This window comes from Pleurodeles waltl, chromosome 4_2 (assembly GCF_031143425.1).
Source record: "Pleurodeles waltl isolate 20211129_DDA chromosome 4_2, aPleWal1.hap1.20221129, whole genome shotgun sequence".
Taxonomy (NCBI): Eukaryota; Metazoa; Chordata; class Amphibia; order Caudata; family Salamandridae; genus Pleurodeles; species Pleurodeles waltl.
Window position 1 is genome coordinate 12672416 of NC_090443.1, and position 23242 is coordinate 12695657.

Genomic DNA, 23242 nt, shown 5'->3' on the forward strand with positions numbered 1-23242 from the left:
AAGAGGTGTGAAAAGCCTGGGGACACTGGAGAGTTACAGACAGAAACACGGAGCACCTGCATTCCTTTGAATCTAACAACATTGTGAAAAGGAGAAAAGGTATTTATTGAAAACAAAACTTCACCCTGTTTTTGTCTGTACGTTTTCTGCAGCAGACAATTTTAATGCTGCACTAGGTTTGAAAAGGGGACCTGACTAATTTGTTTCCTTGTATAGAATTAATGCAAACAATTCCTGTCACAAAGCAATGCAATTTTTTCGCACCTTCTATAACTGAAATGCAGATTAGCGCTGGGCCTTCGTGAATTTCTTATGTCTAGTTTGCCCTACAGTTTTGTGAGACATACATTTAATTGACAGTTCTTGGAGGGAACGGATAATTTGATGGGGAGTCCCTGCATTTCTAGATCTTAATTTCAAGCATCACTATAGTATATGTGGTGTATGTAGCCTTACATGTTGACGTCCAGGGTCAGTGCCAACATTTAATATTGCATTTGTCTGTGGCATCACCCACTTTTTAGTCTTGATAATCTTATTACTGAAAGCTGGGGTGGGGATCTGAAGGCTGCAAAGAAGCCACATTTTTGGAAACCCCTTTAAGGTATGGTGGGTGGAATGCAAAATAGGTCATTTGGGTTTGTTTTGGGGAAGTATATGGTATAGCATTATTAGGGTGCAGCACGGTTAAATACTGCTGCATATGCATGTATTAGATAACAGCATATTCTTTACATTTTTGCTGTATTTGATTGTAATATATGCACCATACCTTGCCTCACACAGCTGCTTAATTTAGTCTACCCTGCTGCACTATTGCATACTACATTTCAACTTGATCCCAGTGGTCCTGCCTTCAATGCTTCATTTGCATCATTAATATTAAGTATGTGTCATTTTAATGCTTGTATCTTTGTTTTATAAATGTAAAATTATTAAAAATGTTTAAAGATATTTAAAAAAAAAAAACAATGATTAACTGTGATTTACCTAAAACACAGTAGTGTCATACTCTGGATGCTTATGTGCATATAATTAAAGATACATGTATTATTTAAAATGGTGTACATTGTGCAGTAATCGTCAGGGAATTCTGAAATCACAAATAGCATAATGGGTTAAAACTTTCCTCACAAAAAGTAAACCAAAATTGTAGATGTGCTCTACACGTAACCTACAAATCTTCCCCAGATCGTCATAAACCCTTTCCTCTTGTTGAATGCAAGTAGAGTTTGGGAAGTAATCAGTACTCATTTTCAAATCATCATCAAAACATCACGAACAAACTCATCTTGTGAAGTAATCGAAAACTAATTTTCAAGTCATCCTGAAATCATCAGGAACAGTCACATCTTGTGAAGTCATCAACAACTCATTTTCAAGTCATCCTCAAATTGTCAGGGCAAGTTTCCAAGCCTAGCTGATGACTTCAAGAGCTTGATGATGTAGGATGACAAGAAAATGACTTCTAAAGTAGTTAGATGATCATCTAATGACTCTGGGACGGCTTCTAAAGTAATCCTGTATGACCTGGGATGGTAATCAATAGGCGGAATGCATTTCTAGGTTAACTTTCTTAGTCTCCAAGATGTCTTTAGGAAACCTATCTGGTAGGCTTCAAACAAAAACAGGAAGTGCGCTTTAATAAGGTAGCCTAAGAGGTGAGCAAGGCTTTTTTTTTTAGCTTACTTCCTTTTCTTTCTTATGTTGGAGGCGAGCTCACGTCACACGTAATGACTAAGACGAGGAAGTAAGGGTGATTTTTACTTTTGAGTTTCCATGGCCAAAAAACACTGAGTTGAATACACCACAATGATCTAATCTTAAAGAACTATTAGTATGAGTTCGAATGGCTCTAATTTCCACTGTTAGTTTCAGTAGATTTATTCCAGGAACGAACGGGAGGAAGTCTTGTTTCAAGATGGTCCACGGGGATTCATGGACTGGCCTGCTACGTATTGAGGACTCCGAAATCAGCCGCCTGCGTCATTGTCATGGAGTTCTTTTGTTTGCCTTTTCGAAAATGTCCTCTGTGCTCTGTATTTTTGCACATCCCGTCGACTTTGTGCCATTCTAAAATGGCAGTTGCGATGACGCACTTGAGATAGCCTTTGGCAGTTAGGTCTATTAGAATAGCAAGATGGACGGCACTGTACCGGTCACCAATTTTCTCCCGATCCAAGATGGCTGTATGTCAGTCCTCTTTCGTTGGTTTTTGCTGTCTGGCTCGCTTGCTCTGCGTTTGCTTGCTTTTCCTATCCGCCGCCCCTCTGGGGCCGAGTCTGGGCTGCTCTGTCTGGGCTGGCGGCGCTCGGTGTGCGGCACTCCACCCTGGCTGACAATGAATGGCCGCGGCGGCTGGAGCCGGAGGTGGTGTCGCTGAAAGCGGGCGGGAGGTTGGGCCCCGGAGTCGAGCTAGGACGCGCTGGTGGCGGGCCCCGAAAAGTAAGGTGCCTCAGAAAGTACCAGGGCCCCTTGGGGCCACACAGCCCCAAGCAGTCCCATAGAGTGGAAAAACAGGGCCCTTGTCCAAAAAGGGGCCCCAAAGGCCCACAAACCGACAACGAGGTCCCCTGGGACTTTATATCCTGAAGCGGGGCCCTTGAAGCTTCTATAACGTCTAGAAGGAAGACCAGGGCCCCTGAGGGCCAGTACCCGGAACGGGGCCCGGGTGTAAGGGGCAGGGCACCCAGGGCCTAGTTAATGAAAACAAGGGTCCCTTAAGGCTATATACTAAAGAAAAGTCCCAGTGAGGAACCCAAGTGAAGAGGAGGGCCACTGAATCCAAACGGCATAAGAACAACAACTTGGTGGCCACACAGCTCGAAAAAAGGGACGTCAAGCCCTTAGTCGAAAGCTGAGCCCCCGTTCTGTTTATCAAACTGGGAGCAGAATTCCTGTGAGACACGCCACCCGAATCTGGGCCTCCGAGTTGAGAAAAGGACCCCCGAGGGCCACAAACTTGAAAGAGGGTCATTAAGTGAGGAGCACAAGTCACCGAAGTACAGAAAGTAATAATAGTATCTCTGAATGCCCAGAGAGAAAAAAAAACGGGCACCTACTGGGATCGACACTCCCTGGATCTGAATCACCTTGGGCCCCTAGTTGAAGAGCAGTACTGCTGAGAGCAGTAGTTCTGAGAGTAGGTTCACGTGGACAAGAGGAGGCCCCTAAGGGTCAAACAGTGCCTTACAGCATCGGATATTTACACGAGCCACAGAACTCGGCACACATCCCTTGCTGGCCTCGCTGTTATTGAAGCCCACTGGAACAGAGCCCCAACGGGCCCCATAATCGAGAACTGTGTATCCCAGGGGCAAACAGCCCGGCCAAGGGCCCCCAAGAGCTTCAAACATCTGTGAACCAGACAGGTGAGAAACCCCTTGTGATGTATGGGGAATAGGCACACCCTACAATGAAGGCATAGAAGAGCTTTGTATGTGCTTTGGGGTTATTGTGTCACATACATAAATGTTCCTGTTGGGTGGACAGGCTATGTGTACATGCAATGGGGGGACAGCACATTGTTCGTGGACTGTGAGTGGGCAGTATACACATATTGAATTGTATTTATATTGCGCTTATTACTCCTGACGAGGCATCAAAGAGCTTTTCGGCGAGTAGCACGCTACTTCAGAACCCAAAAGGATTTGTGGTGGATTGTAGGGAAATACGAATACAGTACTAGTGTAGGGAGGTATGAGTTCTTTTGAGCGGAGGACGTGTAAGTCTGTTAGTTGGTTTGAATAGTATAATGGGGGGCCAAAGGGAAGAATCCAGAAGTCTTTTCAGGAAGATTGTAGTAGTAAGATGAGGTTTGGGGGAGTAAAGGAGAGGTGGAGGATGGAAGAGTCTGTAGAAAGGAATTAAGGAGCTCCTAGTAGTTAAATGTGGTTTGGGATGAGTCAAAGGAGAGCTAAGTGAGGGGGAATTTAGTAGGGTTGTTTGAGAGATCATAGTCGTAAACTGAGGTTTGGGGCGAGCCAGGAGGGGCAGAGGGGGGAAGAGTCTGGTAAGGGTCATTTTGGAGATCGTAGTAGTAGTGTTAGGAGCTTGGAATGAGGCAGAGGATAGATTGATAGAGATTTAGGGTGATGGTCAGACAGTAAAGCTTTCGAGAGGGTAAAATAATTTTTTTCTCTTGTACATTAGGATAAGATGAGTGAATGTATAGGTACATGATTATATAATCAAGGGAACAAATGTATAAGGAATAATATATTTAGATTTAAAATTGTATCAAATAAACACAGGCTTTCAAGGTATACAGTATTTTAATTTATTTGTGTAATTTTAAAAAATAATTTATCTTTTCTCAATATTTCAATAGTAAAATGCTTGTAGATAAATAGTTAAGCTAATATTTACCTATAGTGGTAGATAATAAAGTCTTGAAGTCAGAAATTAAAGATTGAATGGTATAGACGCTGCACTTGTTGACAAGTATGCATCAGCATCACCTTTCTTTAATGCAGGGGCAATCCTTTTGTCAGTCTGATTCTAGAGAATGCTTACATCGTTCATAAAAGTGTTGACCACCAGGCTAGCAACCAAAGAGGCCACAGACTTACCCATTCTTATACATACATTCAAATGGGCATGAATCTCAGCACTCTGATTTTAGGTGGGTCCTGATTTTATCAGGCTCCTTTTCTTGCATAATTACATCTTAGATAGCCTGATGAATGAGTAACTGTGGAAAAAGGGTATGCTGAAATGGTCTTAGAGGCTCCGATGAGGTGGAAGGCAATTCCTCCACAGGAGATTCTATATTAAGACATACTGTGCTCACAATCTCTGGCAATAATGCCTTTTCAATACATCTTTCTCTCGATCTTACGGGGAATTTCCATCTACTCTTCCCTAGAAACAGGCCCAGAAGATGTGAAGTCATATTGCATCTGAATTGACATTTAGAGGAGATTTAACACTATGGTTTCCAACAATTCTTAAGACTGGTTTCAAAATCATGCTGTATGGAAACATTTAGTTTATATTCTTCAGGCTGTAATAGCCCACTGTCTGTACTGAAGTGGGTGTATCCTGCATGCCCGGTGGTGTTGGGGCGGGTGTCGCCCATGTAGGTGGATTTTTGTTGCAAATGGGATTTGTGGGCCACTAATGTACGCACTTCTGTGGAAGGTTTGTATGTAGTTCCCGGAATCAGGGGAATACATAGTGCATTTAATAGTTAAGAAGAGCCTGTGTAAATGTACTGAATTAGTAGAGCCCGGTTTCTAGATCTGCTTTCAGTGGGAGGGCCTCGTTTTGCATACAGTGGAGGAAGAGTCTTATGCGTTTGCCCTGTAGGCTGAAAATGCCATTTATGTGCACGGAAGTAAGTCTCATGCAAACGTGTACTAGGGAAAGGGTACTTGATATATACCCCAATTTTAATATATGTGGGTAAGAGCCCAATCTGAATGTATCGGTAAAACCTACTTAGGAATGTGCCGGATTTGGGGCTCCAGCAGCATAATGTTTCGGAGAGACAGAGCACCGGCATCAGTTTTGTGAGTGGAAGGGAACTGTATGTATGTATGTGCTACAGCGGGAGAGCCCATCATATGTGTCCTGGAGACTAAGGGTTTGGTGTGTAGAATTCATGATTATAGTATATTTTGTTTAGTGGTGCTTCTATTTCAGATGTAAGCATGGTTGAAGCAATATTTAAAAACGTATGCAAAATGTAGCATAGAGGCACAGACACACATTTAATTTATGTTTGTGATATACCACAGCTCTTAACTGAAACTGTTGTCAGGGACCTTAACACAAGACATTTGTGACAACCAAGGTTCGGATAAACCAATGCAAACAACAACAACCACCACCTTTGGCAAAGCCGATAGGCGTGGCATAGGCAAACTGATGCAATGGTTCATTGTTTAAATGTTTTATTGCAAGAGTGTGCAATACAGAAAATAAGAATATGAGATGGCCATATGTTTTGCATTAAATATTTGGAGAAAAAAACATAGTTTATAATTTTCGTAGAACAGTACTGGTGCTTAGTTGTAGGCATGGGCACCTATACGAGCTAAAGAAACCCTGATTTATTTTGCATAGACAACGCAAGAAAATGAGTGTTGGGATTACTGTTGGCTTTGAGTTCCTGTAAATTGAAGACAAAATATAAGCACACCAGGATGGCTATAAATAATGGAAAGAAAAGTAAGTTAGTAAATCATCGGCCCACCAGCAGTGGCACATAAGTGCACTTTTTTAGGTGGATGTGTCAGTGTGGTCAGGCATCACGCCAGCAATCACAGTGCAAGAGAGCTATTGGCTGAAGTAGACCGACTCATTGGTCCCACGCTGATGGGGATGTGGCAGCAAAATCTGAACGCCAACCAGAACAATGGCTTAAGAGTTTTGACACACTCACCCTCTGTGTGTATTTATGTTTGCAGCTCTAATTTGTGAATCGTTTTGATTACATTAAATTAAGGTTCTGAGAACTGAAGCTGTCTGCAAGCCAGAATTAGAAATTCGTAAACTAGCGCTTAAGAAGCATTCCAGAGAATATACAGCAGTAGAGGAAAGAAATAAAGTGAGTAATATATAAATGCAACACAGTTTAGTAAATAGTTTGTGCCAGTAGTTCCTCTGTTAAACTTATCAAAGTGTTTAATTTACTGCTTGAAATATATCCACATTTATTTATTTTTTCTACAACTAGAACTGCTTTGGCTTTCTCCATGAAATCCATAGTTCACTTAGATCAGCGCATCTCGGTTGGCATTTCAGCTGTGTGGAATTTAATAAAATATCTACTTGTCCTTGGGCAGGTTACTTCATAAATCTACTTTTTCTATAAAATAAAAAAAAACAAATTCCACTTGTCCCTTTGGTGCCGCTTAGTGTGGAGATAAATTACTCCAGCAACCTCATTATGTAGGGGCTCTGATAATAAATAGCCTCTCTGATTATCCCAGGGCTCATGCGACAGTAAGGTTTGAATTCAAGCCATCCCCACATTTTGCCACCTTTTCACAGATCTGGGGTTGAAGGTAGCGTTAAGCAATAGTTCCAGGTTTGGGATGCACTTTGGAGTCTGTGCAAACCTACTAATTTGCATGTTTTAGGGGTTTTCACCAGCTTTTCTCAAATCCTTTCTGCATGCTGAGAGGATGGAAATTTACTCCTTACGAGGGCAAAAGTGAAATCACTTATACGTTTTGTGAAAGAAAGAAAAAGTGGGTAGAGGGAAAGTCAACTTGTAAGCGCTCAACAGATTTTCACATAATAATATCTCCACATGTATATTTGTTCATGCTTAAATGCGGTTCACAAGTATTTTCTAGGATTTCCTGGCCTACTTCGATAAATTATTGTAAGTTTATGAAAGCTGTAAATCTGCAAAAATGCAAGAGCCCATGCCATGGGTGCTCTTTTGTGACTTCATTTAAGAATTGGGCCCCAAATAGGTTTTGAGCTAACCTAAACCTTTTGTTTTTATCAAAATTGTCTCTATTGCTCTCTCTCTCTGTCTCGAGACTGGCTTCACTGTGAGTGACAGCATTCTGTTCTTTCACAAGGATCATATCTGTAAACAAAGTAGTTTTGTTCAGTGCCAGGGACTACTGTGGTAATGTGTACTTTTTGGGACTCTAAAATATTATTGCTTTTTAACAGTGTTTGTAATAATGGTGAGGGCCTGGCAGCTCTCAGAACAATAAGGTTTCACAAAAACAAGTCAAAACTAGACATACATTGACAAAACCAAAAGTCTGACCTATAGTATCAGACATATAGGCTTTGCAATGGTTGTTTGTTTTCATGTTTCCCAAAACCTTGATGAAACTGGTTGCACTGATTTACCTTTATGGATATTTGTTTAGGAATACTAGCATGCATTAACACATTTACTAGATGATGCTTCAAATAAATGGTACCTAAAATTCCATAGTTCTTTATCAAACCTTTTTTTTCTAGTTGCTTTTTCTGTGCAAACATTTAATTTGAAAGCAAAGATTCATCACTTTTTATTTCAGCCTCCGCACATATTTGCATCTAAGCAGAGAGCGTTCTATGAACACTACAGGGAGTGCAGAATTATTAGGCAAATGAGTATTTTGACCACATCATCCTCTTTATGCATGTTGTCTTACTCCAAGCTGTATAGGCTCGAAAGCCTACTACCAATTAAGCATATTAGGTGATGTGCATCTCTGTAATGAGAAGGGGTGTGGTCTAATGACATCAACACCCTATATCAGGTGTGCATAATTATTAGGCAACTTCCTTTCCTTTGGCAAAATGGGTCAAAAGAAGGACTTGACAGGCTCAGAAAAGTCAAAAAATAGTGAGATATCTTGCAGAGGGATGCAGCACTCTTAAAATTGCAAAGCTTCTGAAGCGTGATCATTGAACAATCAAGCGTTTCATTCAAAATAGTCAACAGGGTCGCAAGAAGCGTGTGGAAAAACCAAGGCGCAAAATAACTGCCCATGAACTGAGATAAGTCAAGCGTGCAGCTGCCACGATGCCACTTGCCACCAGTTTGGCCATATTTCAGAGCTGCAACATCACTGGAGTGCCCAAAAGCACAAGGTGTGCAATACTCAGAGACATGGCCAAGGTAAGAAAGGCTGAAAGACGACCACCACTGAACAAGACACACAAGCTGAAACGTCAAGACTGGGCCAAGAAATATCTCAAGACTGATTTTTCTAAGGTTTTATGGACTGATGAAATGAGAGTGAGTCTTGATGGGCCAGATGGATGGGCCCGTGGCTGGATTGGTAAAGGGCAGAGAGCTCCAGTCCGACTCAGACGCCAGCAAGGTGGAGGTGGAGTACTGGTTTGGGCTGGTATCATCAAAGATGAGCTTGTGGGGCCTTTTCGGGTTGAGGATGGAGTCAAGCTCAACTCCCAGTCCTACTGCCAGTTCCTGGAAGACACCTTCTTCAAGCAGTGGTACAGGAAGAAGTCTGCATCCTTCAAGAAAAACATGATTTTCATGCAGGACAATGCTCCATCACACGCGTCCAAGTACTCCACAGCGTGGCTGGCAAGAAAGGGTATAAAAGAAGGAAATCTAATGACATGGCCTCCTTGTTCACCTGATCTGAACCCCATTGAGAACCTGTGGTCCATCATCAAATGTGAGATTTACAAGGAGGGAAAACAGTACACCTCTCTGAACAGTGTCTGGGAGGCTGTGGTTGCTGCTGCACGCAATGTTGATGGTGAACAGATCAAAACACTGACAGAATCCATGGATGGCAGGCTTTTGAGTGTCCTTGCAAAGAAATGTGGCTATATTGGTCACTGATTTGTTTTTGTTTTGTTTTTGAATGTCAGAAATGTATATTTGTGAATGTTGAGATGTTATATTGGTTTCACTGGTAATAATAAATAATTGAAATGGGTATATATTTTTTTTTGTTAAGTTGCCTAATAATTATGCACAGTAATAGTCACCTGCACACACAGATATCCCCCTAACATAGCTAAAACTAAAAACAAACTAAAAACTACTTCCAAAAATATTCAGCTTTGATATTAATGAGTTTTTTGGGTTCATTGAGAACATGGTTGTTGTTCAATAATAAAATTAATCCTCAAAAATACAACTTGCCTAATAATTCCGCACTCCCTGTATAGGTAGCCTTATATTGTTAAACTTGCAAACGTGTGTAAACATCTTTATACTGAGACCACTGTAAGCAGTGTAGTCCGAGGTTACAACATTTGTTTAGAGCACTTGCCCTAATAATAAAGGCTTTGCATTAATGAAACACAAATATATGTTTGAACAGCATTACCATATGGGCACAGATATTACCTTAACTGCAGACAGTGCCCTTTCCTGATCCATGATGTAACACTGTAAACTGGCAGCCAGAGAGTTTGTGCTGCAGGAATTTAAATCCACTTGTCCCAAGGATAAAATAAACATGACAACTTGTTTTCCTTGACTACAGACAATAAGTCCTGGGAGTCGGGCTATAAGAAATCCATACCCCTGTATTTTCATCACTGCTCCAACTATAATTTTATATAAAGTGAGTGGGCTTGGCTTGTTGATTGAGTGGTTAATTATGTATCTCTCTGGTGACTGTACACAAATTGCACTTCTATTCATTATTTATGTATTTAATTTTTTTAATAGGAAAGTCCACTTTTAAATCTCTGTAAACTTTGTCCCTTCCTACCAATTTTTGCCCAGCACATGCCTATCATTCCTCTCCCCTCTTCCACCCCCAAGTTGTGGAGGGCAGAAATGCCATCTTACACTCTAACACACTTGCCTCAGTTTTCTTTTCTGAAAAACAGCTGACCGGAAGTTCACCATTTTAGGCAAGTGCAAGGTAGTTGGGTCTATTTGATACCCTTGGATCACTTGATAGATTTTCATTTAGACCTTAAAGAAAATATGGGTAATCTGCATGTTATGTATATGTCGTACAGTGATGTATCTTCTAAAAATCGAAATTCTACTTTGACTAATTAACATTTAGTAATGTTAGTCATCTGCAGGATGTGCCAACCAATTTTAACCTTGCTGCCTATTTTTAGTTGATGTAGGCCCTGATATTTTCTCAACAGGGTCATCTCATCGGCTTTTGCCTTTGTTTTGGATCATAATTATTTTAAACTTGATGTAAGCCTGTAACGCTGGGTCCTGCTTGCTGCCCCTCTTGTGTCCATTTAATATACATTATGCTTTTTTATGGAGGCGTTCGCCATATAAATGATCTTGACCACTGAACATCTATCATTTTGATTTCGTGATTGCATTCACTAACATGAATTGTTTTGTTAACAGTATACACCAACATTGGCCTGTGATACTTACCCTCCCAGACTGTGCCGAAGTATGGGGTATAAATAGTCTTGTTATTAAAGTGTTGGACCACTTCACTTTATTGTGGCCATGTTGAGAGAGCTTGAGACTTTAAGTGGGTCCAGGAAAAAAAAAAAAAGAATTCAAAAAGCTGATATGACATCACAAATCCTTTGAAGTTCTCTAAAAAACACTAAACTTAAAACCTTTAAAATTTTCCTTTTGGGTTACCAACACAGCCTTAATTCCTACCCCATATCGTACTCATTACATCTCACATGGCATTGCCCATGACAACCTTGAAGACCTCACTTATATTTGCAGAGCGTCGTAATTGTATTGTATGTTGACAACATTTCATTGAAAAACACAATGCTTACTTACACTGAGACTCAAACTATATTGCTCAATTTCCCACTTCCTTTCATTACTGACTCACTGCTGTTAGTCATCGATCATCAACTGTTCTATTGCACTTTCCTAATCACACTGCGTGGCCAAGTAGAGCTGAGGCTGCACTAATAAGCTTACAGGGAAATTCCAGGTGTTTTTAAGCTTTATGACAGACACCACAGTAGTGTAGCTTTGCCTACAGAATAACCCCTGCCCAGTGTGCCTTAATCAAACCTTAAAAAAGCTTTTCAGCTAAATAGATATTTTAAGTTGGTATCCCAGAGAGCCCTACAGAGGTCCCTGTAATTGAGTCCTGGAGTGGCAAGGTACTTTTGAGGTAATGCAGTTGAAGGACATTTTGTATGTGTGGTGGGGTAGGATATCCTGTATGTGTTATGGTGACCAGACCCTATATGTGTTCACTGGAATAGATGGTTAGTGGATCAGATGAGTCCAGCTCTGTACGTATGCACGGATTTTTAAAGGGCAGGGTATATGTTAGGTTGGGTTTTTGTGTAGAAGTTTGTCAGTTTGGGTTGCCTCGCAGCCTATAAGTTGGATAGGAGAAATGGTGAAGGGAACCAAGAAATAGGATAAGAGGACAAAAACAAGGAAATAATGAAGGAGCTTGGGGACAGAGTGGACTCCCTTAAAACTATTTTCTCATTGGACGGAGCTATAGTGCATTGGGGATATATGGCTTTTGGAACCTGGCCTGCAGGGATGAAGGAATAAGTAGTAGTAAAAGATGCAAGCTAGATAGGTAAGGAGTTATGAGGATGGTTTGGGGAGAAATTTAATATGAGCAGTGACCATGAGAGTTAAAAGGTGCTTGACAAAACTTTGGAAATGTTACACTGCGAGAGATACTAAGGCATGCACAGCCACTGAGAGGCAGATGATTATCCTTTGGGGTCCAAGCTCACTCCTCTAATGTTTACAGTTGGTTCTGTGCATCCAGTAGAAATCTGCGTGCAGGAGCATTCTAGCACTGTTCAGGAGACAACAGTTGATCCTCAAGTTTTTAGGTATTAAATTGTTCCACGTCCTCCTAGAGATGCTTGGGGAATGCCTACCCAGCTTGTTCTGTGGCCTTTTTCACCATATTTCACTCATACACATTGCAGTAATTGGTACTAGGCACCCTCTTGCACAAACCCTTATGCAGGTTTCATAATTATTAAGAAGTTTGGAGAAGAGAAAGGAGTCTGCACTATTTACGTACAGGAGTTGGCACTCCCCAAAAAAGATAAAGGTGAATCTTCGACCAAGGCTGTACTAGAGTATATCTGTGAAGGTAACAGAAAACTGTGTCTTCCTCCCACTATGTTGCAAAAAGTTTAATGGTGCTTCTGATGGGGCGTCAACACTTCTGATTGTCCTTGAGGGAGGCAATGGGGTGAAGCACCTTAACGAAGCACTCTGTGCCTGGATCTGTGGCATACTGGATAGACTAGAACCCTTCAGTGTAGATTCATCAGTAACACCCCTAGTAAAGCGCTTGTATAGTTCTTTGGCCCGTGCTTATGAGAGTAAGATCAGGTGGCTGTTGAACCTTGCTGGTAAACTATGTACTCCCGGGGAGATCTGCTTTTCTGAAGTACTGTTTATGAAGTAGAGCGTGCAGCTGCTTTGAGTCCAGCTTTTTAGAGTTCGGAAGCACCAGTAAGAAAAGGCCATTTGGAGACGGACTTAAAGCATTCTAGATCACAATACTTAAGCTATTGTGTTTCTCAGCTTGTAAAATCACAGCCGGGCTAAGCAGATACAATGGTGCATCAAACAAACCCATCAATCGGAACTCTCATAAGCAGGGCTCCGAAGACCCATCCGTAACAGCTGCTGGTGGATTAGAGTTGGGCATCGTTCTTGGGTAATCCTTATCCATGGTAGATATGGAGCCTCTGTGAGAGTGAGTATTGCCACATGGACCGTTCGTGAAATCCGAATATGAGCTGTGCTCACCCAAATTGGTTTTTTAACTCCGAGGAACTACGTTAGTAGCTTAGGAAAGCTAAAAGACTGACTCTTCACTGCATTAAGGTAGAACAACTAAAGTTTAGTCCTCCTAAGTATGAGTTAGTTAAAACTGATAGTTTTAAAACATTAGATTGCCATTGATTTATCGCTATACCATTTTGCATATATTTGCCATTTAACCTCAGAAATTTGAACATCACTGACCAAAATGTTCCACATGTCATACAAAACATATGGAATGATTGGAAATGAGCTCAGCCTTCTGAATTTAGCTCTCGACCTACAGATTTAGCTCTCTCTTATTGAAGACCTGTTGTCTGCAATGCAACACATTGAGTGGGCTTCTGGTCAGCCTCTTGCTAATGAGTGGAAGGCTTTCTTCTCTTTCAGTTCAATTGTCCTTGTTTGATTGCATTCCTCGCTGTTTTTGTGTTAGCACCACCTCTGAAGCTTAACTTTTTTTAAACCATCATTTAGTTTAACTTGTTTGTAGCCTTCCAGCCGTGACTTAAGCAAACACTATTTTATTTTGTTTGCTGCAGTCCATAGGAGTGCATTGTGTTACTTGCTATCTTCACTGCCCCAACACACTTTATCATTTTTATTAACTTTTTAGGTCTGGCCTTTGAGCCAGTTTTATCAATTTCTCCTAACTGTTGTTTTTCCAAAAACTTAATACATAATATACATACTAAAAGGGGCTTTTGGTCTCCAGGCGTTATCTAGTGTTCTGATTAACTGCTATTAACATTTTGCTTCCACCCACCACAGCATATAGCATGTGACAACAGGTTAGCCCACTTTCCGGATTGGCTCCCTTTACTTCGATTGATTGCACAAAGCTTGTGCACATTGTTTACAGCCACTTAAGAGTTGTTCCTTTCTCTTCAGTGACAAAGCTGGTTTAGAGTGTGCTTTTTATTTATTTATTGCATCATTAAATTCCAGCTATTTATTTTGACTCCATTTCTGCTTTTGTTTAGACGGATGATTTATTTTCCATCTGTTTTTTTAAATTGCGGTTATGAAGTGTTTAAATAACTTTACAGGTGCCTGTGATTTAAATTTGAGAGCTTGGTTGGGTTGCGATTTATTCCGGTCTCCATTACAAACGACAATTCGAAAAAATTGCAAACTAGCAGTTTTTTTTTTTTTTTTTTAAATCACTAGTAAAACAGCAACATTACTGAAAACTTAAACACATTTATATTTTAATTATTGGAAGCATATGGTGGCCATGATTAGGTTGGGTCAAATGTATATATATTTAAAAAAAAATCTTTTTGTGGCTTATACGTGCAATAAAAAAGATTGCAACTGCCAAGGTCAGACCTAGTACCTTTGCCAATGTTTTTTTTTTTTTTGTGAGTGCGGGGGAGCTGCACATTACAGTTTGATAGCTTGCGTTTCGACACCCTGATGCCTCCTCTTCCCCTCGGTTTTAATTTCTTTTGTATTCTTTTTAATTATATTGTGCTACTGGGCTGCTTGCTTTTGGAAGCCTGCTACCGTACTGTTCTCCCAACCTCCCTCTCCCTCAATCAACTTCCCTTTACTTCAATCGCCAGTCGCCACCCATTCGCACAATCTCCACCTTCCTCCCCTACCCACCCATCTCCCCTGATTTTTTTTTTTTGTGTTGATATGTAACATTTACTTATTTTGCAGCAGCTCAGCGGCTTACTTTCCGTGTAGCATGGTAGTACTTGCATACTTTGTAACTTTGTATCCCCTCAGCCCTCACCCCCAGAATTCCATGTGCTCTCTTGGAATTAATTTGACAAAAAGCATCATAAAGATCATTCAAAGATGGCTGCCGTGCAGCATGCACACACATGGTGGCCACCTGGAGTTAATTTTCTTATTCTTAAAAAAATAAAAAATCCATGATTGCCGCTGTGCATGTGTACGCATAAATGTGCCATTTTAATTTTTTTAGTTTATTCTTAATTTACCAAGATGGGAAGCGTTCAGCTCGGATTGGTAAAAACAAGCATTGTCAAATCCAATAGGTTTCACCAGTTGGATCTTTAGGCTGTAGTAGTGCTGCTTATTGTAGCCCTTTCAAAGTCATCAGTGTATTGCGGTTTGAACAGGCAAACACATGTCTAGTGACCCTCTTTTATAACTTTGTCTCCATGCTCTAGACCGATGTTCATGTAGTTTGGCCAAACAATTTGAAGTGTAAGCAAAAGTCATTTAGTGGAAGTGTTCTGAAGATAGGTTGAAGGGATAATCATAGTCTATCAAAAAAGCTTCTTTATCAGGTGAGGTAATTACCATATTTTTGCATTGACTTAAGTTGCGAGCAGGTTTTTCGCACGTGTAGGCCCACATGTATATGCGTTGGGAGTTCGCACTATGATATGTGTGGAAGGCCACTGTATATTCATGGTATTTGTAAGAGTGGTTTGTATCTGTGCAGATGTTTATGGGAGGGATGCAAGTGTGCACTGGAATTGGAATTCTGTGTATGCTTAAGCATTAGAGGTATGCATAGGTCCTGTGCACGCATATGTTTGGAAGTGTAATGCTACGCTTTTTTCAAAGTTCAGAAATCTGGGTCACCCTATGTTTGGGCACCAGTGTGCCATGATGCAAGGGGCTGTGTAAGTTTATTCATGGCATAGGAGGTGGTAGACTTTGTATGTTTGTGGCAGTCTCTAAAACACGTTGATTCTTGCAGTGGGCTCTCTAGTCTTTTTACGAGTCTACTTTAATAACAGGTGTCTTGCAAAGGGGGATTGAGGTACATTGACAGGGCTATCTGTTGGCCATAGTAATGGAACAGCAGGTCTGCTGCTTGTTAGTCAGTGTACCGTGCCATAGTAGTCTGTCACAGTACTAGAGCAACAGGTGTGCTTCACGATAGAGCTCACATGATTTTTGAGCGGTACTGGTTCGGTTACCCTGCTAAAAGAAGGGTTGTGTTTCCAGTTCGGATGAAAGTGCAGTGGCAGTACTGTGTGTATACCCCAGTACTGGAACATGAGGGGGTGCTGCAGGTTAGGTGAATGATCTCTGTATCCATGTTTCCACTTTGGGTGTTTTGAAGCGCCCTTATCGGGCGCCTCTATTGTTTGACCCCCGTGGGTGCTGCACCCGCCAACCTTCCCCTGGCCACTCAGAGCCAGGCCCGTCGAAAGGCGCTAGTGGTCTATGCAGACTCCCACTGCCTGGGAGGGAAATCTGTGGCAGGAGATTCGTGCAGTCTGGGTATTTGAAGCAGGCGGCTCATTAGCATAACTGCAAAACAAAGGCAGTCTGACTGGTGCAACAGAGAGGTGCAGTGTCTGATGGGTGATGGTGGAGGTGTCTGTCCTCTTTCAACCCCTCACTCTGGAGGCCTGACGTCTGCCTCCGCCCCCGCCCCTGACCTGCACTGCAGTGTCTCCACTCCCTGTCGCTGCCTTGTGTGTCAGTAGCTCCTTGGTTACCTCTCGAGCTGCCTTTCTGAATACTTAATTCTGCTGCCACTGTTTACTCTGTCTGTGGCACAGCCCTGCCCAGACACACTGCAGCTGCCTTCTTTTGTGTCTGTCTGCTGACTCTGCGGGAGCGCGCCTTCCCCTCCCCCCGCTGCTGATTAGAGCACCCCTGCAACCATCGCACCATCCCCTATAAATGCCAGGTTTTTAAGCTTCTGCTGGCTCAGAGACGAAGATGCAGGTTAGAATTGAGATATATTTTCAGGGATGTTTGTGGGTCCCAGTGCTGGCAGAGAAAGGACGGCTTCATTCCAGAGTTGAGATCCATTCCAGTACGTTAGTCCTCTGCTTGAACAGCGGCGGCAGGCTAAGTTGAGTTTCCTTGGCGGAGCTGAGAGTGACTGCAATACTTAAATAGCCAAACGTGTTGCATGTACTAATATTGATATAGAAGGCTTTGCTTTTGTACCTTTCCTGTTCACCACGGGCTGTTTTTCTTGCTCTGAGCAGCTGTGGGTGTGTCGGACACTCGAAGGTCAAATTTACTATTCTAACACTCATAGAATATTAGAGGAAAGAGAAATTTTCTCTCAAGTATTCCAGGAGGCTTTGTTTACTATTCTAACTCCAGTGAAATATTTGGGGAAAGTTACACATTTTCCAAGTATTTTTAGGAAGGGTTGAAAAGTAGTAATTTTGAATTGGGGAAAGTGCTGCCTTGAGGGTGCAGCTCAGAGCAAATAGACTAAGAATATTGCACCATGGGTTGCAGTTGCTGCTTCTGGGCAGTACCCATGATGACTGTTGTTTACTACTGGTATGCCCTGAACACAATGTTATTGGATTCCAGTTAGACCACCCCATTCCTCCCTTTGAGCAGTTGACTAACTAAATATAGCAAGGGCGACCCTTCTTGGGTGCAGGGGGCCGTCATCACATTTCGAACTTAGATACTGGATGACACAAGTATTTATACTTAAGAAGCTTGTTGTCAAGACTGGGCTTAGTCTCTTATGAAGATTAGGGCTACTTGAATGCAAGAAAGCTAGGTAGTTAAAATTATGGACAACACACAAGGCAGAAGATCCTTGCATCACCAACGGCTGAGATATGATAAGAGCACTTGTAGAGTTTTCACTGTAAGGCCCAGCAATGTGAATAGCCTTGAGCGTTATGCTCTGAGTTATTCCAAGGAGAACCCTTTTATATTTGTAAACTCTCTGTTGTAGTAAGTCAAAATGGGAAATGTGCCAAGCTTGCTACAGTGTATTATGTTGGCTATGATACAACTCCGTTGGCCTCCTTCTTAAGTTTCTTTTAGCTCACTGTGCAAGGCTGGTGGGGCCCCCCGAGTCAGTGGAGGTGTTTTATTGTGCTGATGGAAATGTTTTCATCTAAACCAGTGGTTCCCAACCTTTTGACTTCTGTGAACCCCCACTTTAATATTACTGGAGCGTGGGACCCCCACTGAATCATAATTTGAATCCGGAGACCCCACTAAGTCATTACTGAAAGTTGGGGACCTAATCAGGTAATATTTAATTTTCTAAGCAGTCGTGGACCCCCCTGAGGAGGCTTTGTGGACCCCAAGGTTCGGAACCACTTATCGAAATGGTTCCTAGAGTATATAGTCAAACACACAGAGAGACTGCTGGTGTGGGAGTTGTTCTAGGACTGATACTGTGGCCATTAACATTTTCAGTTGGTCACCCCAAGGTAATGAGGGCACCTGGACCTAATGGTTCACATGTTGGTGCTGAAGAACTGGGATTTGTAGTGTAGGACGAAGCAAAATTTCAATCACACAAAAATGAAGGGAAGAATTCTTGCAAATAGTCTAACCACGTGTCATCTGTTGGAGTAGCAGTCCAACGCGTCAATTTTCACGACTCGAGACTGCCTTATGCAAATCAGTACTAACCTTGTTCTAACAGTCTATCTCGAACTGCCAGTTGAGGACCCTCCAAAACAGAACACCAGTAACTCCAGACCAGTTTCAGCCTGGTTATTCTTCCCCAGGCGTGTACAGGTTGGATACTTTAGCACAGTGAGCAAATGGCCCACTTAGGGGCATACCAGTGGCCACCTTGGAGGTTACATTAATCACATAAAGGTAATTTGGTAGGAATACTTGCAAAAAGTCTAACCATTGGTATTTGCTTAGGGTAGAATTCCAACACATCATTTTTCACCCACTGTACCACCCTAGACAAAGACCTGCCAAACATAACTTTAGACTATATATCTGGAACGGACTAGATAAAACCTTAAAAAGGTTCTGGATTTAAAGAGTAACCAAATGCAGTCAAAAAAACATTTACCTTAAGGCCTGGAGTGAAGGTAAAAAACATTTGTGTCCCTCCAGAGACTTTGCATCATTCCTGGCCTTCTCGGTAGATGCTATATCCTCCTCTTCCAGTTCTACACTCTAAGGCAGGGAGAATGTCTCTTCAAGTCCTCAGTCTTGTGGTCACACAGATGCTCTTCTCTTCATTCTGTGCCATTGACTCTCAAGAACCTTGAAGTCCTGGGTGGGTAAATTTCTCCAAAGACTACAGGGGGTCGGACCATATCTTTTGTCCTCCAGACCAGTCGCCTACTTCTCCCCACACATCTTGTACTTCAACAGGTCTTCGGCTGTCACCAGCCTGGCCCTATTTTAGGTCAAAGACTACCAGACAGCGCAGCTGTCTGGTTTACTAAAGACATCTTGGGGACATTCAGAAAGTTGACCTACGAATCCATTTAGCCTGTTGCTTACCATTGGCTTTGTGGTTTGTAACTCACATTTTCTAGCTTTCTATTTGTTTGTTTTTATTTGCTTTAAGCTGTCCAGATTGAGTTCATTCCTCCTGTTCCCCAAACCTTGTTTACTGTAGTCTGTCACAAACTCGCTTTCTGTAAGCAGGCCTTTAAATCTTGTTCTTATCTTATCACATTTCCTGTTCATTCAAAGCACAGGTCAAATGTCGGTCTCTCTCTTCCAGGGAGCTTGGTTTTATATTTCTTTCTCCGAGTTCAAAGTGAAAGAATTTATATAACAATTCTGCTGAGTTCCTATTTAAGAGGAGAGGGTGTAAGATTATTTTTTTTCTTTTCTAGCACACAGCAAAAAAGGACTGTGTGGATATTTCAGAATATATGACAATTAGTACGAATGAAGCACTTTTTTTTTTTGTAATTCTGAATTGTGATGGTAACAAATATTAGAACACAAGCAAAACACATAAGTACACTAGGTGATGACATTTGTGTGCAGTAAAACCGTATTTCAGTGCAAATGTAATGGTTATTTCAATTGAAAATGCGTTATCTGTAAAGACAGTGTGCTACCACACCATATATACTCCATACTGTGCCACTCCTCTCTCTGCCCTTCCACTCTGTGCAACACCACTCCATTCTATGCCACTCCACTCCCCTCCACTCCAAAACCTCTGTGACACGCAACGCCACTTGACTCCACACCACCCCACTCTATGCCACTCACTCCTGGCACAACATGCCACTCTTTTCTATGCCCCTACACTCACCCTACCCCACTCCAATGTACTCCGCTCCAATCTATCCCACACCATTCCACACCACTGTACCCCACTCTACCTTACCCCACTCCACTACAGTTCAGTCTACCCCACTCCACCCCACCTAACCCATTCTAACCAATCTCATTCCACTCCAGTCTACCCCAGTCCACTCCATTACGATTCAGTCTACCCCACTTCAGTCTTCCCCACTTAAGTCTATCCCACTCTGCCCGATCCACCCCACTCACCACCAACCTTCCCCACGCCACTCTAATTGTCTCCGCTCCACTCAGTCTGCTCCAATTTACCCCACTCCACCCTATCCTATCCAATCCACTACACTCCAATCTACCTGGCGCCTTTCCAGTCTAGACCACTCCACTCTATTGCTCTCCATGCCAGTTTACCCCATTCCAGTTTACTCCATTCCAATATACTCCACTATAATCTAACTCCACTCCACTTTATTTTGCCGCGCTCCATCACAATCTACCCACTCCAATGTACTCCATTCTACCCCACGCCATTCTACTCTACTCAGATCTACCCCACTCCACTCCACCCCAATCTAACCCACTCCACCCCAATCTAACCCACTCCACCCCAATCTAACCCACTCCACCCCAATCTAACCCACTCCACCCCAATCTAACCCACTCCACCCCAATCTGACCCCACTTCACTCCAATCGACCCCACTTCACTCCAATCGACCCCACTTCACTCCAATCGACCCCACTTCACTCCAATCGACCCCACTTCACTCCAATCGACCCCACTTCACTCCAATCGACCCCACTTCACTCCAATCTATCCCACTTCACTCCAATCTACTCATATCTACCGCACTCCACACCAGTCTACCCCACTTCACTCCTACCCCACTTCACTCCTACCCCACTTCACTCCTACCCCACTTCACTCCTACCCCACTTCACTCCTACCCCACTTCACTCCTACCCCACTTCACTCCTACCCCACTTCACTCCTACCCCACTTCACTCCTACCCCACTTCACTCCTACCCCACTTCACTCCTACCCCACTTCACTCCTACCCCACTTCACTCCTACCCCACTTCACTCCAGTCTACCCCACTTCACTCTAGTTTACCCCACTCTAATCTACTCTACTCATATCTACCACACTCCAATCAAAAGCAGTCCACCCCTCCAATCTACCCCACTCCAGTCTATCCCCATCTACTCTACACCATTCCAAATCTACCCCAAACTAATCTACTACAATTTACCCCACTTAAAAAATGACCCCAGTCACCCCTCTACAATCTGCCGCACTCCAATCTACCCCTCCCATTCCATTCTACCCCACCCCACTCTACTTCACCCTAATCTATCAGGGCATATTGCTTGGGGTTAAGAACAATGAGTTTACTTGTTTATTATTCCTTGGGACAAGTAGGCATAACCCCCTGTAGGACAAACTCTTTGGTTGCCAGTTTACAGGGAAGGGAACTGTCTGCAGTTGAGGTAATATTTGTGTCGGTATGATATTGCTGTTCAAACTTGAATATTCAGGGGATAAAAATGCAATTGGAAAATAAAAGCGTTTTGCTAAATTACTGTGAAACATTGGGTACTATTTCTTTGAAGCATGATTTAGTAAAATGTGTAGATGGATGCTAGTGTTTCCCAAAAAATATTAATAATGGAAAATCAGTGTGACCATGTTCAACAAGATTATGGAAAACATGAAAATATTCACACACTTGCAAGGCCAACTGATCCGACATTGATTGTCAGTCTCTTGGTTTTGTCAATGCGTGTCTTATTTTAACATTGCTTTTTCAACCCTTTACTGTTGTGGGAGCTGCCAGCCTCTCACCATTGTAACAAACATTGGCAAAAAGTAAAACAAGTTTTTGGTCTCAAAAAGCACGCTTTGCCACAGTAGTTTCCGACACTGAACAAAATTACTTTTTGTGCCATAATGCTCCTAGTGGAAGAGCAGAATGTTATCACTCACAGTTAAGCTAGCCAATAGATAAAGAGGGACATAGAATTTTAATAAAAACAAAATGTCTTGGTTAACACCAGACCTTAAAGTCACAAAAGTGCACCCTTGGTGTATTATCTTTCAATTGGTGGCTTTCGTGAAACAAAACTTTACATAAGTTGACCAGGAAATCATACTGCTAGAAAATAGTTGTGAACTGTATTTGAGCACAAGCAAATATGCATGTGTAGATTTGCTCATGCGCAAATCTATTGAGCATTTACAAGTTCACTTTTCCTCCAACCACTTTTCTCTCAACCTTGGAAGAACTTCTACTTCTGCCCTTTTCAGGAGAAAATTTGTAACCTTTCTGAGAAGGAGAAAACATTAGAGAAAAGCTGGCGAAAATCCTTAAAACATGCAAGTTAGTAGGTTTGCACAGACTCAAAGGCGTTCCAGCCCTGGAACTATTGCTTACTGCTTCCTCCAGCCCAGTATGTAGATTTACGTAAAGGTGGCAAAGTAATGAAATTGCTATAGTAGGGCTATTCAAGCCCTATTATAGTATTAACCCTGGTATAATCAGAGAGGCTATTATGAGAGCCCTTACATAATAAGATTACTGTCATAATTTGTCGCTGCACTACATGGCACCAAAGGAACAAATAGATTTTTTTTACAGGACTAGCAGATTTAAGAAACAGCCTGTCCCATGGACAAGTAGATATTTGATTAAATTCCACACCCCTGTACACTCTACCCCAATCTGTCTCCCTCCAGTCCAATCTACCCCACTCCACTCTATCCCAATTTATCACACTCCATTCCACTGTACCCAATCTACTCCACTTCCCTCCAATCTACCACATGCAACTGAAACTTACTCCAGTCTAACACCCTCCACCCCAAACTACCTTACTCCAATCTATCCCATTCCAATCTACTCCAAACCATCCCTCACTAACCCACTCTACCCCATCCCAGTCTACCCCAGATCACACTATCCAATTCCACTCCAACCTACCCCACTACAGTCCTATCTACTCTAAACTACCTCACACCACGCTACCCTATTCCTATGTAACTCCAATCTGCATCACTTCTTTCTAGTCTACCCTACTTTACTCTATTCTATCCTACCATAATCCACTCCAATCTATCCAAC

General features: G+C 42.2%; 1 protein-coding gene across 2 annotated transcripts in view; it reads left to right on the forward strand.

Annotated features, from left to right (window-relative positions):
- The first annotated feature begins 8 nt into the window (after window positions 1-8).
- The window catches only part of NACC1 (nucleus accumbens associated 1), a 90439-nt gene continuing 67205 nt past the window's right edge, over window positions 9-23242 (forward strand). The window contains exon 1 of one of the 2 annotated variants that reach the window (XM_069230402.1): window positions 9-99. The gene's annotated coding sequence lies outside the window, so the exon portion shown is untranslated. Of the gene's footprint in view, window positions 100-2258; window positions 3372-23242 lie in introns of those variants that run through there. The other variant, XM_069230401.1, reaches the window with a different exon arrangement.